This window comes from Anser anser (genome assembly GCF_964211835.1).
Source record: "Anser anser genome assembly, chromosome: 3".
Lineage (NCBI taxonomy): Eukaryota > Metazoa > Chordata > Aves > Anseriformes > Anatidae > Anser > Anser anser.
The window spans coordinates 64432274-64446493 of record NC_139722.1 but is presented as its reverse complement, the minus strand read 5'-3'; positions in this window follow the sequence as shown (position 1 = coordinate 64446493).

Sequence of the window (14220 nt, the reverse complement as noted above, 5' to 3'; positions counted from 1 at the left end):
CGGCTCCAAGGCGGCCGACCTCAACTACTGAGTCTACTACTGAGTTGTAGTCAGGCATCGGAATGATTTGCCCAGGCAAGTGGTATCGTCACTGTCCCTGGAGGTGTTTAAGGAGAGGTTGGACTTTGTACTTAGGGACATGGTTTAGTGGGTGACACTGGTAGTAGGTTGATGGTTGGACCAAATGGTCTTGGAGGTCTTTTCCAACCTTAATGAATCTATGATTCCCCCCGCAAGCATTTCTCAACCTTTCCTTAAGCTAAGGACAATCCAACCTGCTCTATAAAACAAGACCATAACAAATATTACTGCCAGAAGGTTTTATTTTGTAACCAAACAGAGAAGAACTGAGGACATTGAAAGAATAGTTTTCTCAGTGGTGAGAAAGGCCTGAAAAAAGCTTCATTCTTTATCTTATTTATATTTCCTTTGAAGTGACAACTAAACCCTACCTCTGCCTTTTCCCACTTGTATTCTAGTTGTGCACTTTTTACTTGATCAAACTCGCCTCAGTTTGAAAAACACAGATACTGTCTATCAGTAGATGGTCTACCTACAGATAGAGTGTAGACATTTCTCTTCGAGGTGGTTATCCATACTCCCTCTGGAGACAATTAGAAGAAAAGGCTCCTAGGTTTATCTGAATCTGAGGTATACATCTAAAATACAATAGATAAATTGGCTGAAACAGTTCTCTTTTTATAAAATAAGAACAATTCTGCCACAATTCCCAAGAATGTTATGAAGATATAAGTTGTACAATATCACCTAATACCTCTATAAAATATCCGTTGATCGCAAACATTTAACAATCAAGTTCTGTGGTTTTACTGTCTGTTTTCTCTGGGAAAATTGACTTTAGACAAGAGAAACTCAAGACAGCTTGCAAGACAACTCAAGACATTTGCCCAAGACAGCTGCAAAGGCCAGGGACCCAGCTAGGCCCACAACAGCTTGGAATATCTTTGTCACTCATCAACACTGAGAGTTTCGGAGAAGATGCCAGATATGAATTTGTAGAGGAACTATTTCCATTAAGTGTATCCCTATATTTTGAGAACTTGTATTTGAAACCTTAATTTTGACTGAGCAGGGGGGTGGGTTTTAAGCATCTTATCACCCCAAAACACGTTTTTACCGCAAGATATTTTCACTTGAGATGTTGTAGAATTTAATTTTAAATACAAAGATATGTTCTGACAAACACAGAAATATTTGGAAGAAACTAGGACTATTTCTTTCCTCTAAAGATAGTAAGATAGCTTTTTTTTTTTCTTGAGGTCTACATAAATCTACTATCTAAATTGCTCCAGGGAGCATATGAATGTGAAAAATTGTAGAGTCACTGCTAATGAAGTTCTTGCTGTAGTTCTCCTGGAAATGATTTTACAGAACCAGTGTGCTAGAGAAACTATCAGTCAACTCCCCAATAAGTGGCAGTCTTGAGAAGATGTGCCAAAACATGTTTTGGCTTTGCATCCAGGCAAAGCCCAACATCTGTACAGTCTGCACCCACCAAAACAGCCTGCTGCAGTTGTTTGAGAAATCTTATGGTTTTCAAGCATTTCCTGAGAAACCATTCTGGGGTTTCTCTGCTGTCCAGCCAAACAAGTATTCACAGGCCAGATCTGTGTTTGATACACCCTTGAGAACTACAGCCCATGAGTTTTCTTCTTGCTGTGCCTCTTAGTTGACACAATCAGAAGCCCTTTGTGTTTACTGTCTGAAGTTTGACATTCAGTGGTGTTAGTATCTGAATCAGTATTTCAAATTCAGTTATAAAAAGCATATCTGTTACAAAGATGATGTAAGTACACCAAGGCTACATCGACTGACTGACCACTAACGATTGTCACACATTAGAACCACTCCTAGAATATGTTCCAATCTGGCTTCATTTGTACGAAATCCAGTTTGCATCCTTTGAATCACTGTAAAGTAAGGCATGGAAAGCAGACAGGACCAGGAAATTTGTTTCAAAGATGCATTTCTGATTCAAATTAAAATTGTAATATGAACATACACTAAAGTTCATAAATATGACATCATGTTTCTCATTCCAATATGACTTCTGACTTCAAAAAAAAGATCCATATTTCCATTATAATTATCACCTAACAGTCAAGCTCCTACCTCTAAAATATGCTTCCACTAATTTCAAAAAACATGGCCAATTTTCCTCAGAACAACTAAAGCTTACAGTTGCTATTAAATACTGGCAATAAATCACTAAAAATGTTTCTAAAGTACACAGCTGACAACAACAAAAAATTTGTCTTCATCATAGACAGAAGTTTAGTTTTATTTTGAACAGCAATGTTTGGGGAAAACTTTCCACAACTAAGCTCCATAGGAGAATGCTATTTCTTTCATTTTTAAAGAGAACTCTGATCCCGCCTTTGATTATTCAGAAATCACAGAGATAAGATGTAAGATGTACTACAAAGTAATTCACAAGAAAATTAAATGCATTATTCTTTCCATAATAATCACTTTTACAAACCACAGTATAAATAAGTGCAGCTTGAATGGCAGCTTAATTTATATACAATGTTAGATTTTTTATTTTTTATTTTTTCACTCTTGAAGTTTCCTCTGCTTCAGCTTTTGATCTTCCTATAATCATGATACTCTCACTCAGAGAAGGATGAACTTTAGGTGTTGCTAAAAATAAAACATATTACAAAAAATGTTTCAGCTGGCAATATTCAAGATTCCTTGTATGCCTAGAACAAAGAGTATGAGAGCAGTGGGAACCACTTAAAGGTCATTTTTACAATATCAGGTAATGTTAGAACTAAAAAAATAAGCAAATTGCTCTTGGCTGAAATAAGTCAGAACATTTTCAAGTGTACAGTATAAGCCATTAATACTTGTTTTTGGCACATGATCACTCAAAAGAATAATGACTTTCACCAAAAAAAAAGGAGGTGGTTTAATTGCCTAACCTGCATTATCTTATACAATAACATGGAAAGCTTTCTTAGTTCACTCTTCCCTTAAAGTATTTTATCCATTGTGTCTAATTCTTCTGTTCTTTTCAGCTGCTCCACAATGGTTTAGGCAATAGGGCTTCACTAACCTTACTAAGAGTAAAATCTAACCTAATTTTGTGTCCTGATATAATAGGCTTAGTGGTTGATCCTGAAAGGACTAATGCCTATCCTAACTTCTATGCTGCAGCCAGCTCCGCTGGCATCAGTGAAACTCTGTAGTGTACAAAGAGTGTACACACACATTAATCTTTGCAGATATAGAAACCTAAATTCTATGTGAATGAAACAGGACCGAACTGTGTGCTATAAAGCAACATTTTACAATGGAGAACACTATGACATGGCAAATACAGCTGCATGATTCTCATGATTCTTCAAAATATTTTTCTGAAATTTTAAAGTTAAGATTTCACTTTTTTGTACATCAGAAAGTATCTGTGAAAGCTTTTTTTTTTTTTCCTCATGATGACTTAAAGAAATGTCATTTTTGTACATTTCTACTCTGAAAATAATGGAAATTTACAGCAAAATAAAATATTCCTTTCAATTGTTTCAAATTGAAGTATGAACACTTTATACTTAAATATATTCCAGTTTACAGACAATTTTCTATGGGTAAAGTAGCCATAGAAAGAAGGTTTTGTTGGATAATTTTTCATAGTCTTATTTTCAACTCAGACTAAATGAAAATCAAGATTAAATGGTGACCGTCAGAATTCATTGCACATATCTCAAGTTCAGAAATGAACAGATATGTATATAACTTAGTTTGACCTTAAGCTCTAAGGAACTGGACACTGAACAAGTCTTATGCATTTTTCTGGTTAAACCTTGTCACTGATATAACTTGGAAGGAACAGTAAGTCTGTAATTTATAATATATATTTTCAGACGAGAAGCCACATCAATTAAATTGATTTTAGCAGAAAAAGACAGGCAGTCTGTTCCAGCCTATTCCATATTAAGACTAACATGTTTCATTTGCCTTCAGCTGGTGTTTCAAGACCTATTCATTCTGCAGAACTCTTCAATACAACTCTTTTTTCACATAGCTGTTATTACAGCAACTTTTAGAGCAAATGACTTAAAGCTTTTGTGCTAGGTGGACTTCATATTCTTGGCACACTAGGCCATATATGGATTAAAGCAGACAGCAAATTTGAGTATGTCTGATGAGTACAAAGCAAACGTCTCAAAAACATCCTGTTATTAGATTGATAACTAGTGAGTTCTTCTTGGTCTTTGGTTAATGTACATCTGTATGGGGTTTATTTGGTAAGGTTTTGGTAGCAGGGGGGCTGCAGGGGTGGTCTCTGTGAGAAGAATCTAGAAGCTGCCCCACGTTAGATAAGGGCCAGTTTCAGCCAGTTCCACAGGGGCCTGCCACTGGCCAGAGTCATGCCAATAAGCAATGTTGCTTGTGCCTCTGTGAGAGTAGATTTAAGAAAGGGAAATAAAAACCTTCAATGCAACATCACCTGGGAGAGCGAGGAGTGGGAAAGAGCCCTGCAGAGACCAAGGTCAATGAAGAAGGAGGGCAGGACGTGCTCAAGGCATGGAGCTGAAGTTCCCCTGTGGCCTGTGGAGAGGCCCGTGGTGGAGCAGATCTCCCCCTGCAACCCATGATGTACCACAGCAGAGCAGATCTCTATACTGCAGCTGGTGGGGAGCCCCCGGTGGAGCAGGTGGATCTGACCTGGAGATGGGCCCGGCGGCCCATGGAGAGCCCCCATGGCAGCAGGCCCTGGGCCAGAGCTGCAGCCCATGGAGACGAACCCACGCAGGAGCAGGGGATCTGGGGGGATCTCTTGCCCATGGGAGACCCATGTTGGAGCAGTCTGCTCCTGACAGATGGTCCCCATCACACAGACTGTACAGACGTCGGAGCAGTTCTTGAAAAGCTGCTGCCTGTGGAAAGTTCACACACTCAGTTCGAGAAGGACGGCCTCCCGTGGGAGGGACCTCATGTTGGAGCAGGGGAAGAGAGTGACCTTGAAGGAGCAGTGGAGATGAAGTGCTATAGACTGACTACAGTCCTCATTCTGCATTCCCCTGTGCCACTTGGGAGGCTGACATAGAAGAGGGTGGATGTGAGTAACGTGTTTTTAGTTGTTTTTGTTGTTGTTTTGTTGTTGTTTCTCATTGTTCTGGCTTGTTAGTAATAGGTAATAAATTTCATTAATCTTCCTGTTCTGAGTCTGTTTTGCCTGTGACAATAATTGCTGAGTAATCTCCTTTTCCTTATCTCAACCCTTAAACCCTTTCCATCCCATTTTCTCACCCTTTCCCTTTGAGGGGGGGGAGTGAGAGAACGGTTTTGGTGGAGCTCAGCTGCCCAGCTGGGTAAAACCACCACACTAGTATCAGAGGATTCCAACAGAAGATTTCATGCTACCAGAACTTTATTTAAATAAGACTAGGAACATTTTCAAATAAAACATTTAAGATAGCTAATTAACCTTCAGTACTAAAAATAAATATGCTTGTGTTAGCGTTCATGAAAACACATAATCCACAAAGTGATTATATGAAGGTGCTTTATTAGGCGCCGGAAGTTAGGGGCATGCCTGCCCAAATCTAACTTCGTCTGATTTGTTTTCTTAGTTCTCTTTTATCTCCTAAGATACTACATATGCATTAGGTTTCACAACTCATCTATGCATATTCATTTCCTAGCTCCACCTAGCCTCGCTTCGTATGCTAATTATCTTATCAGTCCTTCTGCGCTTGCGTATTACTCTCTGGTGGTCGTCCGGGTGGTCGTCGGGATGAAGTAAGATGTCTTCATCAGAGTTGAACTTTTTAACCTTTCCTTTTCACACATGCTCTCTGAGCCCTTGGTCTCAGTCCAAACCGCAAGGTTGGTTTGATCCAGTTCCCAGAGTCCAAGAAGCCCCAGTTATCTAGATGTCTTGCAAATTGAGCATTCTTTTAATCCTCCTTACTCCTCATCATGAATTGGTGCATTCTCATGTTACCCTTGCACATATATTTTGTATCTTCCAAGCGCAGCCTCGGAACAGTACATCGCAAATGTAACATACTAAACAATATTGTATTATTTCTTCTTCTATTACTAACACTTGTGCTTGACTTTCTCTTGCAAACCTCAGTGAGATTGATAAAATCTGTAAGATTCAACACAACAAAACATCCCTAACTTGTCTGAAAATATACATTGAAGAAGCATGGAAAAACATACTTAACAATATTTGAAACTAATAAAATGAGGCCTGGGGAGCACTTGAGCTGCACTCAGGGAACTAAAAGAACAAGCTAAACAAGAAGAAAATTGCATTTGTTTTTTGGTTTCCCGATGAAATGCTTTTATATAACTGAGTATGACAGAAGAGGTCTGAGAAAGTAAATTGTTATGAGCAGCCCTGCTCTGACAGGAGAGGTGAGTCATTGGTGTATATACTACAAACAAGTGGCCATTTCAGAAGTAGCTTCTGCCCTTGTTCTTCCCAAGGAAAGGACCAACCAGAAGAGGAAAGTTCATTTGCTGATCAGAATTCTTAATGCAAGATTCTCCATGGGGTGTTTCTTTGCTTTGAATAGCCTACACTGTAAGGAAAAGAGCAACTGCCAGTTTTATTATGTGATTCTGAATGTGGAAGTATATTTTCAGTTCATTTCAGTACATTCTTGACTGCCTCAAGTGGAGTTCTGATAGAAAAGTCCAGAACACTAGAGTAAGTAAAGTAATTGAGGAAAAAAAAGAATATATATATTTTATATAGCTGCTCTTAAATATTTATTAAAATTTGATTTTTCATTGCCTTTCACACCATAGACTATTAGGTATGTACAGAAAAGTGTTTTTAATAACAAAGGAGGAATCTCATTGTGTTTTTGTACTTCCATTACTTTGAATGTTAGAAACCTAATATTAGCTAGCTGTCATTAGATCCCTGTTCTTGATATCTACAGGTGCGAGGTACAGACAAAATATTCAAGAGTTATGTGTTCTTCTCATCTTCATTTTCTACCCTCAGTTCTTATTGATTACACTGGATTTACACATTGGCTATATTGAGCAATAGGTGCAGTTTTTGGGTTTGTTTTTCTGTGGTTTCTCATTTGTTTGTTTTCCCCCAGAATATCATAGGTATTAAGGTTTATAAAGATATTAGAAACTATCTTGTGTGTAGGGGTTGCTACGTAAAGTATTATTTATTTTAAGAAAAATTCTTATGAATATGTAAATAATAACTCATACAGGTTCAACAAGATACATACGTCTTAAAATTTAAATCCCTGGAAAGGGCTTCTTGATGTCCAAACTTCTTAGGCTGCTGTTCAAACTACTTCCACGTCTTTAGGTGCAGGACTTTTAGTCTTTTTAAAAAATCTTAAAACACAAATCCACTCCAAAATGACACTTTTAATAACTCTGTTAAAATTTTAAGGTAGCATTCCATTATATCCAAGAAAAATGGTTCCTGTAATACATAAGTTTTCTGATAACCATGACATATAAATTGTCTGCAGAAGGAAATCAGAAGAGTGTATATCTTGAATTCAGCTCATCTGTCAAAAGCTTAAAGATAATTTCTGACCACACTGTTATAGGAACAGTTCTGAAAAACCTGCTTTGGACTGCTAGCAAATGACAGCTCTCGGAAAGATAAAAGCACTAGCTTGGAAAATGGGAACTCCTTTAAGTTTCACTTAATGGAGACTATTTCTGAGTAGTTACACACCATGAAGTTTTGATTTTGCTATTTAAAAACCTTAAAATGAAAAGGGTATCAAGAAAAGAAGGGTTAGGATTGAGACAGCAAGATTGTCTTTTGAGATAATACAGATACATGGCAGTAATAGTAACCCCACAGATTATTTACAGAGTGTGCCATGAAATCATGAACCTGGTGGGCAACCTCAATAAAATTTTCTGATGGCAGACTATAGAGCAGATAAGAATGTAATGCATTCATAAATATTTAAGGAATTCTGTATAGAAGTTTCTGTTTTATTAAGAGGAAAGAAGAGGAAATATCTAGATCACTAAAACAGAAGTGTACACATGTAGTTAAATTTTTCTAAAGATCAGCCAGCTGTTAAAAAGAGGCTGATTTACCCAAATGGGCAAAGCACTTGCACACAGACCTACTGGATAAACATGAGTAAGGGTTGACATTGGTTTTGGGCAGAACATTATGGTTGAAGTGGTCTGATGATGCAATGAAAATTTAATGCATTTATGTACATTTGCCAATGTTCAAAAATAGAATTCTATTGTGCAGGCTGCTGCCAGCTTGGGGTTTCCAGCTGTGCTTGTGGGACTGGATACAGTCACAGAAGTACTGGGTTTTATATCGGATTAAGATATATTTACTTAGAGTTTAATTATAGAAATCTGGATCCATATACTACAACATCCTTAGCTCTTCTAGACCTGTCCACCTGATATCTCACTTTTCCTGTTAGGGCTTTTGAGAAAAGACTTTCTGTTTAGTTGTTGAATGTACTGGAGACTCTTCTTTTACAGACCTATATTAATCTTCTCTAGGGACTTCCTTCAGAATCTGAGGATTAAAAACACAGCTCTTCAAACAGAAAACATCCATATGAAATAGATCACAGGAGAATGCCAACTCTAAAAACAGCATTCATGCCCATAAACAAACATACACACATAGTCACTGATAATACTGTGCATGAAAGAATAGAAAGCAAAAAGCAATAGATTTGAATACAATAAAGATTATTGTTTTAACCTCTGAAAAAGGACTGAAGGGGTTATCTATTATGACTTTCTATTTTGTACCTCACAAAGCAGTTTTCTGAATTAATTTCTCTTTTAAACTGAACTACAGCTTATATTTAAACATAAATAAATAAATAAAATGAATATACCTTTCAGACTTCATTTAAACATTTTCAATTATAGGAATAATATGTCCCAGACCATGACAAGTTAATTATACTAGTTAATTACATTAGTTATTTATAGTAGTTATACTAGTTAATTATAGTAGTTATACTACTAGTTAATTATATTTGCTGCAGAAAGTGTTTGTCTTCATCCTTGTTTATGAACACATCTGGCTTCTGATTACAACTCACTGGGACTTGTTATAGTGTTGCTTTTCCTTATAGGTATATATATTCCTTATAGGTATATATAAATTCTAATTAGTCTTCGCTAAATTATAATAATTCGCCAAAATTATTCTTTGATATTATTGTCTTCATAAAATAAATAGTAATAAGAAATAGGTCTTTCAGCTTCCTACTTAGATACAACACATGGTGCTTTTCAGTATTCTATCCAAAGTTTAAATATATTTCCTATACTAAGGTAAGAAAGGAACACAGAATTCCAGAAGTTTATGTGTCATTATCAACATCAGAAGGCATATTGACTCTGTCTTCTCCTACTCTCATCATTTTATACATCAAGACAATGTTAGGCCCTTTGGTCTTTTTACAGTTCAGAGAACTTGTGTTCTGTTTCATCACTTCTTCAGTTTCCAGAAGTAAAGTTCATCTTTAATATATACAGACTTCATCTTTTGGTTCTACATGTAGGACATTACATATTAATAAAATGCGTGTTTTTTACCAGGCTAACAAATTGATCTAGATCACAGCTACTGACTGCTACTCCTATGCTTGTATTGGCTGTACCTGTGTCAGCAGTAATTCAATACACTTTTCCTATTTCCTCCATATAGAAGTTACAGCACAGGGTCCTGAATCATTCCTTGTGGGAGCTATTAAAATGCAATAATATCCATTTATAATTACACTTAAAAGGGGTTAGTTTTTAGTCATTTAATTTGCTGAAATTCACATTTTCACTTTTGTTTTCTAAAAGTTTTTTTAATAAAAGTTCAGAAAGTTCAGTCTATATTGAAAAAAAAAAAAGAAAGAAATATAAAGAAGTTAAAACTAATAAGTATCAAGGAAGAAAATAGTGTTAGTTTCTTAAAACATCCTGGGATTTTTATGCCAAATTCATGATATGGAAGGAGGAGGGAAGAGTGCAAAGACTCATTTTTAGTTAAACAATGAAGACATATTTGCAATATTTGTCCAGTATATAGAAACCAGCTGTATATTTTCAATCTAAAAATGAAGAAGGGAATTTTGATGAGAAAATAAATAAGTAAATAAATAAAATAAAACACAATCCACAGTTTAAGGAGCTATGACTTTTTTTTTTCTTTCCTAAGGGTTCTAAAAGAGGTTTTAAAAATAACTGGCTATTAGCAAATTCCAAATAAATACTCTAAGAATTGGATTTATTTTTTTTATCTGTCTGTTTTTACAGATAGAAGAACTATAGAGAAATGATTAAGAAATTCTTTGTTTAAACCATCCTCATTTACAGCAAGATGAGTAATCAATATGCTATTTTGGGTGCACTCAGACAATCATAGCTATCAATTTAGCTCTGATTTACCATTCTACTGCATTTAATATTGGTCTCCAGCTTTTATGAATGTCTAACAACCCAGGCCAGAAAACCAAAAATCCTTGAGAAATGTCAATTACACTTCTGTAGAGCAAGTATATATTGCATGAAGAATATAACTGGCACATATAAATCAATGAGTTTGATGAATCATGGACATGAATTTTGCAGTCATTAAATGCTGTCAGGTGTAAATTGTGCATACACATATTTAAAGTGCAAATGTGTATTTGAAGATTTCATGTGGTAGGTGATCTTGAATAGAAAGAGTAGACATTTTAATAAAGTATGTAACTTGGTGTTAAGTAGATGACTTCGGATTGTGGTTCAGATTATACTTCCGTTTAGAAACATCAAGGAGCAAACAGCATTTCCACACAGTCACAGACAACTTGAGTTACTGGTTGATTTGTTTTTTGTTTGGTTGGTTGTTGGTTTTTTTTTTGTTTTGTTTTGTGTTTTTTTTTCCTTTGAAATGCTGGAGCACTGCCGTCCCCCAATTTAAAACTGTAACAATAGAACGCATTGTTTCCATAGAAACCAAAGAATTTCAAATGAGGGGGAAAAGTAGACTGCAGCACAGTTCTGCCCCTTCATACAAGCAGAAAAGATAGTAAGCAGACAAGCATTATGAAAAAAATAATTCCTCTCCTCTCCACTCTGCTCCTCTTCTCCCCTCCCCTCCCCTCTCTTCTTTTCTCATTTTTGGGAAGTCTTACAGAGCTCATGAATGACAATGATAAGAGCGTCCCATGCAAAGTGAAGACAAAAACTGATGGTGCTGCACTCTGTCATATATTTCCCATGTATGGATGTGCAGTATGCTAGCAACCAGAAAAAAAAATGCAATTACAAGAAATATATCAATATCTTTACTTACAAACTACTGAGAAGACTTCCTTGAAGTGCCTATTGTGGTTTGCCCTACATTTGGTATGACGAATCCTTGGCACAATTCCTGAGATCTGAAGCTTTTCAACATGCTTTGACTGCCAGTGTATATGCTTTCAGAGGTGTAACATTTGTATAACCAATACAAGAAAGACCTTGAAATTATTGGCTTCAAATTAGCATTGTACTGCTATGTGGAAAACAGAAATGAAGAATAAAAATCTAACCCCATCTTTGAGCACCAGTAAAGCTTATGTACTAAACAAAATTATTTTCTTGCTATTATTTAAAATATATATATATATATATATTTTCCAAGTCTCCAGGGGATAGTTTAAATAAAGCACCACCAATAATTTCATATCCGAATTTACACCATGGAATTCATTAACCATCTCCAGCATAGCAACCCTAAAACAATGAAAACCAACAAGTCAATATGCAGAAAATAACTAACTAACTAACTAAATAAATAAATAAAACTGTGAAGAACCTAAGGTAGTAAGTAAATAGATACTTACATTCTGTTACTTCTTACCAAAGCCATGTTCATAACTACCTTAGATGGTTATCAAACCAAGTGCCATTTCTGAAGTTCCAGAGCTCTCAGGGAGATTTTGGCAACCTATGGATCATTGCAGGTTCTTGTAAATAATAGGACTTGTTTGGTAAGCAGCCTCAGGCATTTGTTTGTATATCTTTAAATTGCACCAACTGGAATTTCAATGTGTTATAACATTAAATACATAACTGTCATGGTTTTCAATGGGATAAAGTTAATTTCCTTTGTAGAGGCTTGTATGATGCTGTGATTTGGATTTGTGATTAAAATAGTAGTGATAATACAGAATCACAGAATGGCTGAGGTTGGAAATGATCTCTGAAGATCACCTAGTCCAACCCCCCTGCCAAGCAGGATCACCTAGAGCACATTGCACAGGATTGTCATCCAGGTGTGTTCTGAATAACTCCAGAGAAGGAGACTCCACAGCCTCTCTGGGCAACCTGTTTCAGTGCTCTTTCACCCTCACAGTAAAGAAGTTCCCTCTCATATTCACAGAATCACAGAATCACAGAATGTTAGGGATTAGAAGGAACCTTGAAAGAACATCTAGTCCAATCGCCCTGCCGGAGCAGGATCACCTAAATCATGTCACACAGGAATGCGTCCAGGCGGGTTTTGAAAGTCTCCAGAGAAGGAGACTCCACTAGCCCCTGTTCCAGTGTTCTGTCACCCTCACCATAAAAAAGTTTTGTCTCATATTTAAGTAGAACCTCCTGTGTTCCAGCTTGCACCCATTGCCCCTTGTCCTATCATTGGATGTCACCGAGAAGAGCCTGGCTCCATCCTCCTGACACTTGCCCTTTACATATTTATAAACATTAATAAGGTCACCCCTCAGTCTCCTCTTCTCCAAGCTAAAGAGACCCAGCTTCCTCAGCCTTCCTTTTAAGGAATTTGCTCCACTCCCTTAATCATCCTCGTGGCTCTGTGCTGGACTCTCTCAAGCAGTTCTCTGTAGTTGAACTGAGGGGCCCAGAACTGGATGCAATATTCTAGATGGGGTCTCACCAGGGCAGAGTAGAGGGTGAGGAGAACCTCTCTCGATCTACTAACCACACCCCTTCTGATAGACCCCAGGATGCCATCCATTGGCCTTCTTGGCCACAAGGGCACAGTGCTGGCTCACTGTCATCCATCTGTCCACCAGGACCCCCAGGTCCTTCTCCCCTTCACTGCTTTCCATGAGGGCAGTCCCCAACTTATACTAGTGTCTGGGGTTGTTCTTGCCCAGATGCAGGACTCTACATTTGCCCTCGTTCATTAAGTTTCTCCCCGCCCAATTCTCCAACCTGTCAAGGTCTCGCTGGATAGCAGCACAGCCTTCAGGTATGGCAGCCACTTCTCCCAGTTTTGTGTCATCAGCAAACTTGTTGACAGCGCACTCCATTCCCTCATCCAAGTCATCGATGAATATATTAAACAACACTGGTCCCAGTACCAACCCTTGAGGGACTCCACTAGATACAGGACTCCAACTCGACTCCGTCCCATTAACCACAACCCTCTGGCTTCTTCCCTTCAGCCAGTTTACAGTCCACATCACTACCCGATCATCCAGACCACACTTTCTCAGTTTAGCTGTGAGGATGCTGTGGGGGACGGTGTCAAAGGCTTTACTGAAATCATGATAGATCACACGTCCACTGCTTTTCCATCATCTTTCCACCCGGTTATATCCTCATAAAAGGCTATCAGGTTGGTCAAGCATGACTTCCCATTGGTGAAGCCATGCTGACTGCCCCTAATGACCCTTTTATCCTTGATAAGACTAGAGACAATGCCAAGGATAAGTTGTTCCATCACCTTACCACAGATGGAGGTGAGGCTGACCGGTCTATAGTTACCAGAGTTGTCTTTCTTGCCCTTTTTGAAGACTGGAGTGACATTTGCTTTCCTCCATTCCTCAGGCACCTCTCCCGATGCCCATGACTTACCAAAGATGATGGAGAATGACCTAGCAATGACTTCCGCCAGCTCCCTCAGCACCCAGAGATGCATCCCATCAGGACCAATGGACATATGGATGTCCAGCTTGCTTAATCAGTCCTTAACCCAGCCCTCATCAACCAAGGCAAACTCCTCCTTTATTCTGACTTCATCTGTGGCCTCAAGGGTACGGGGCTCCTCAGAAGAGCCTCTGGCATTTTAAAAAAAGAAGGCATTCAGTAACTCCGCTTTATCTTCTGTCACCAGGGCACCCACCTCATTCATTAGTGGGCCTACACTGCCTGTACTGTTAGTTTTATCCGCTTTGAAAAAGCCCTTTCTGTTGCCCTTCACCCCTCCTGCGAGGTTTAATTCTAAGGAGGCCTTAGTTTTCCTAGTTGCCTCCCTACATTCTC